The sequence below is a fragment of the Schistocerca americana genome, chromosome 1, assembly GCF_021461395.2.
Source record: "Schistocerca americana isolate TAMUIC-IGC-003095 chromosome 1, iqSchAmer2.1, whole genome shotgun sequence".
NCBI classification, from domain to species: Eukaryota; Metazoa; Arthropoda; class Insecta; order Orthoptera; family Acrididae; genus Schistocerca; species Schistocerca americana.
In genome coordinates this window covers 134,664,762-134,671,249 of record NC_060119.1, presented here as the reverse complement: position 1 = coordinate 134,671,249, position 6,488 = coordinate 134,664,762, and positions in this window count along the sequence as shown.

The following is a 6,488-nucleotide window of genomic DNA, read 5'->3' as shown; positions in this document are numbered from 1 at the left end:
CTATGAAGCTGAAGAAGTACTGTTAAATATTAATCGCTCTTTTCATACTTAGTATACCAAACTCTATGGATAACACAACCACACTGTTAAAATTTCAAATCAATTATTTCCATACTTTCCATAATACCCGTGCTGGTATTGTGAAACTGAGATAGCGACTGCGACGTATTCATCTATACTACCAATTAAAACTACAACCAAGAGGATAGGTTCGTATAATCTAATTTTCTGGAACTTTCTTTAGTTTCATTACTACAGATTCCTGACACACTTAAAAACACTTCGGAAAATTATTATTTAATCATGTTTTGGTTGTGTGTGTGTTATGGAGAGACTGAGAGAGTAAGTGAAGGACATACGTAAAGTGAGAATTTGATGTTGTATTAGAACTATGCAAACGTATGTGTGCACAAAAGTTGTTGTGCAGTAGGGAAATTTGTGCTTGATTTTGTAAAAAGCAGGCAGAAAGTGCACTGAGTAAATGTATTAGTAATTTATTTTGTGGAAAAGGATCATATTTTGTTTTCATTAAATTTTCTTAAGTTTCAGAACTGAAAGATTTCTAGTCTACATTACTTGTGATAAACTGATTGGCTGACATTAGAAATGCCACCAACATAGAACTGCTGCAGAAGATCTGATTCGCTACTTAACATACTATCCAATAGAAATTCAGCGTTTCCCGTGGACTGAGTAGGGCCTTCTGCTTCAGATCTACGAGTCGAGTTAGTCGCTCGGGAGCAGTCTTCTGGAAAACAGTTATGTTAAATCGCGCTGTTCAGATGTGTACGAAAATTAAGAAATTCGCACGTTTGAGTGGTTCTTGTGTCGTTGACGAAAGGCGAATACGGTATTGAGTATTTTGCTAAAGTTCGAACATTTGATGAGATATTCACGCGTGAAACTTTCATGTCATATACAGGGTGGTCCATTGATCGTGACCAGGCCAAATATCTCACCAGATAAACTTAAAACAAAAGAACTACAAAGAACGAAACTTGTCTAGCTTCAAGGGTGAAAGCCGAGCGGTTGTAGGCGCTTCAGTCTGCAACCGCGCGACCGCTACGGTCGCACGTTCGAATCCTGCCTCGGGCATGGATGTGTGTGATGTCCTTAGGTTAGTTAGGTTTAAGTAGTTCCAAGTTCTAGGGGACTGATGACCTCATCAGTTAAGACCCATAGTCCTCAGAGCCATTTGAACCATTTGAAGGGGGAAACCAAATGGCACTATGGTTGACCCGCTAGATGGCGCTGCCATAGGTCAAACGGATATAAACTGTGATTTTTTAAAATAGGAACCCCCCTTTTTATTACATACTCGTGTAAATAAATATGAATGTTTTAGTTGGACTACTTTTTCGCTTTCTGATAGATGGCGCTGTAATAGTCACAAACATACGGCTCACAATTTTAGACGAACAGTTGATAACAGGTAGGTTTTTTAGTTAAAACACGTTTGAACATTTTATTTCGGTTATTCCAATTTGATACATGTACCTTTGTGAACTTATCATTTCTGGGCACGCATGCTGTTACAGCGTGATTACCTGTAAATCCCACATTAATGCAATAAATGTTCAAAATGATGTCCGTTAACCTCAATGCATTTGGCAATACGTGTAACGACATTCCTCTCAACAGCGACTAGTTCGCCTTCCGTAATGTTCGCACATGCATTCAGAATACGCTGTTGTCAGGCGTTGTCGGTGGATCACGATAGCAAATATCCTTCAACTTTCCCCACAGAAAGGAATCCAGGGAGGTCAGATCCGGTGAACATGCGGGCCATGGTATGGTGCTTCGACGACCAATCCATCTGTCATGAAATATGCTATTCAATACCGCTTCAACCGCACGCGATCTATGTGCCGGACAACCATCGTGTAGGAAGTACATCGCCATTCTGACATGCAGTGAAACATCTTGTAGTAACAACGGTAGAACATTACGTACGAAATCAGCATACATTACACCATTTAGATTGCTACCGATAAAATGTGGACCAAGTACACTTCCTCTCATAATGCCGCACCGTACATTAACCCGCCAAGATCGCTGATGTTCCACTTGTAGCAGCCATTGTGGATTTTCCGTTGTCCATTAGTGCATATTATGCCGGTTTACGTTACCGCTGTTGGTGAATGACGCTTCGTCGCTAAACAGAACGCGTGCAAAAATTCTGCCATCTTCCCGCAATTTCTCTTGTGCCCAGAGGCAGAACTATACACCACGTTCAAAGTCATCGCCATTCAATTCCTGGTGCATAGAAATATGGTACGGGTGCAATCGATGTTGATGTAGCATACTCAACACCGACGTTTTTGGGATTTCCGATTCTCCCGCAATTTGTCTGCTATTCATGTGCGGATTAGCTGCGACAACAGCGAAAACACCTACTTGGGCATCATCATTTGTTGCAGGTCGTGGTTGACGTTTCACTTGTAGCTGAACGCTTCCTGTTTCCTTAAATAACGGAACTATCCGGCTAACGGTCCGGACACTTGGGTGGTGTCGTCCAGGATTCCGAGCAGCATACATAGCACACGCCCGTTGGTCATTTCGATCACAATAGCCATACATCAACACGATATAGACCTTTTCCGCAATTGGTAAACGATCCATTATAGCACGGGTAATGTATCCGTCCGCACTGGCGGAATGTTACGTGATACCACGTACTTGTACGTTTGTGACTATTACAGCGCCATCGCCAAGTGGTCCAACTAAAACATTCATATTTCTTTACGTACTACACGAATATGTAATAAAAATGGGGGTTCCTATTTTTTTTTTTAAAAAGCAGTTGATATCCGTTTAACGTATGGCAGCGCCATCTAGCGGGCCAACCATACCGCCATCTGGTTTCCCCCTTCAAGCTAGACGAGTTTCGTTCTTTGTAGTTTTTTCGTTTGATGCTTATTTCGTAAGATATTTGGCCCTGTCACTATCAATGGACCATCCTGTATAACTCCACGTGGCGTGCTGCGTAAAGATTACGGGCATTATGGCGAGCACTTCTGTACCAGAAGCCATCTGGACGACTGACTGATATTTCGCAAATAGTCGTGGGTCAGAGACTGGATAGGATGTTTAAAATATCCGGTCGAACTAAGTGGCTTCTGGCTACTTTTGTGTGTGAACGTGTTACAGAGACAGTCAGTAACATTGCATAATTATTGTCGGGACATGAAGTTCGGATAGCCATTTTACTTGTTTTAAAGACAGTATACCAACTAAAAGGAAATTTTTGATACTTTTTCAAACGACTCATGTAACAATTCAGAACGCTGGACGATTTTACTAACTTCCAGCTACTATGAATGGGTGTAGTTAATGTGGCCTTTGCATGATAAGTACTTAATCGAATTTTCAACAACGCTACTTTTCTTGGCTAAATCAGCATCTATCATTGCAGAGTGAAAGGGCAGGCAACATGAAGCCCATATAGGTAGGAGGGCATATTCTTTAAAGGACAGTGAGAGAGCAGCCCGCGCCACCGGAACCTGTATATTTTACTGTCTTAACTAGTGTCTACCGACTTATTCTAAGCTTTATGCGTAAATTTTAGCGCATTATCTTTTTGAAAGTTGCTTTCGGAGTGCAGTACAAACTAGGAGCATAGCAGCAGAAATTAGTTTGCACCCAGCGATTTCTTGCGTTAGCCTTATATTACTTGTGACGCAGACAAAAACTGATTTAAGATGGGAGGGAGTTCCACTGGTTGTGTACGAAAGCAGGAGGGAATTGGGCGCCATATGCGAAAAGCTGGAAGCTGCGTCGGCCAGGGCCGTCAGGTTTCGGGACGCTGCCCTGGGTTGTGCAGACGTTCCAACACCTCAGGCGAATGCCTTTGCACCTCTGGAGAATGTAGTTGGTACGGTATTTGCGGATAGAGTATGGGGAAACTTTCGAGCAGGCTGTGTTCGGGTATTTGGCCCTTGAGTGGTAAGGCACTGAGCACGTATTTACTAAACCATCGCCGGCCGGCGTGGCCGAGCGGTTCTAGGCGCTACAGTCTGGAGCCGCGCGACCGCTGCGGTCGGAGGTTCCAATCCTGCCTCGGGCATTGATGTGTGTGATGTCCTTAGGTTAGTTAGGTTTAAGTAGTTCTAAGTTCTAGGGGACTGATGACTTCAGCAATTAAGTCCCATAGTGCTCAGAGCCCTTTGAACCATTTGAACTAAAACATCTATGAAACAACAAAAAGGACAATTTCAGCATTGGTAGCTGTACAAAATTTTAACATAACCTGATACATGATACAGCGCAAGATAAAACAAGTTAAAACACACTTAAAGAAATAGTTATTTGTTTTATGCACACGGACCATACACAATCGACTGGCGCAGGCCCTGTACACAGAATTATTCTCGCCTGGCACCCAGTGACAGATGTAGGCAAACTACAGTAAATATCCTTTAGTTATTAATAAATGAAAATTAACAATTTATTATTGTTATTATTAAACAGCCAGAAATAACAAAAAGGGTTCAAATGGCTCTAAGCACTATGGGACTTAACATCTGAGGTCATCAGTCCAAAAAATACTTAAACTTAACTAACATAAGGACATCACACACATCCATACTCGAGGCAGGATTCGAACCTGCGACCGTAGCGGCCATACGGTTCCAGATTGTAGCGTCTAGAACCGCTCGGCCACTTCGGCCGGCGTCATCAGTCCCCCAGACTTAGAACTACTTAAACCTAACTAACCTAAGGACATCACACACATCCATACCCGAGGCAGGATTCGAACCTGCGACCGTAGCAGCTGCACGGTTCCGGACTGAAGCGCCTAGAACCGCTCGGCCACTGCGGCCGGCCCAGAAATAACAGCAGTATTCAAAAGTACACAAGTAACTTTTAGCTTAAAAAATTAAAAAAGGATAGTTTTTTTCCACTTAATTAAACAACAAAAGTGTTAAAAGCTTAAGATGCAATTCAACTGTCATTTCTATTGAGCAAGAACTTGAAGAAGGCAGTTGACCCAAATGTCAGCCGTCAAGACACAGAAAAAGGCAACAAGATGAGTCAAATATTCCTAACACATACCTACATGTAAGGTAACAGCACGATTAGAGAACCCTTCAAGGTAGAACAGAGGCAGCGGTCTGCATTCAGATAGAATTAAAATTATAGAGAAGTGCACAAAATTTTAATCTGTAGCCGTCAGATAAACAAAAAGCTGGGAAACATGGAAGGACAGATAATTTGATTTATTCGCAGCGCGTTATAAATGACCTAATGCACATTGCAACCAACCAGAGTCTTACGAGTACCACATTCCTGAGTACCACAGTAGGTGAATTTAAAAGGAAAATAATATTACTAGAATACCAAATTACGTATCGAACCTCGGTGGCTGTTGTGGTCCGCTGAAGCTGACAGTTTCCAGTGCCATGTTCCCCAAAATGGCGACGTCAGAAGGTTCTACAACGGGGAAAAGAACTCATGGCATTAACATGCGCAATTTTATTGGGTTGGTACATAAGCTCGTAGTATTTCTCTGTAAGTTTAATAAACACAACAGATACACATAACAGAGACTTAAGCTATCAATAACATATTCTCTTTCACTATTTACAACAGTTGCCAAAATGGGGTAAATTCTCGATACTATGACTAAGGAAACAATGTAGTGTTTTGCGATGAGCTCTTCGAACCGTGTTCAGAGGGCATTTTCGTCCGGGAAGGAAGTTCCCCGAAGGTTACACGATAGAAAGAGCAAAAGATGAAAATCGGAGGGCAGAAGGTCAGGTGAATAAGAAGGGTGCGGGAAGACTTCCCAACCCAACTTCTGTGTAGTGTGTTTTGTCGGCCTAGAGCCTAACAGAATGCAGGCGGTCGTAATCACGAAGTAGTACCTTGTAGGGAGCACATTGTGCTCATGTGGGAGTGATCTAGACGCTTATAAAACAATAAACTGGTAGCCAAGATAGCAGGAATTCTTTTTTTTTTTTTTAATTACATGATTACCGGTTTCGGCGAAACTAAAGCCCCATCATCGGATCTTAGGACACATACGGGTTACAACAACTATTGATATCAGCATTGTTTGCCTTGATGTTGTAACCTGTATGTGTGCTAAGACCTGATGATGGTAGTTATAGTTTTGCCGAAACCGGTAATCATGGGATAAATAAAAAAAAAATTTGAATTCCTGCGATCTTGGCAACCACTTTGTTGTTTTACGAAGTAGTACCGCTACACGCAGTCTTCCTGGTTGATGTTCTTGGATTGCGTCTGCAACACGTCTCAGTTGTTGACAATAAATGTCAGTGGATGTCGTGGCACCTTGGGAAAGCAATGTGTAGTACACCACACCGTCGTTGTTTCGTTTGGGTTCCACCATTCCCTTCTTTTGCTTACGTTATCGTAAAAACACCATTTCTCGTCACCATTAACGGTACAGGGTAGGAATGGTGGGGTTTCTTCACCAGCCAATTGATGACTAACAAGCAGAGATGCACGTATTTTGGTTTACA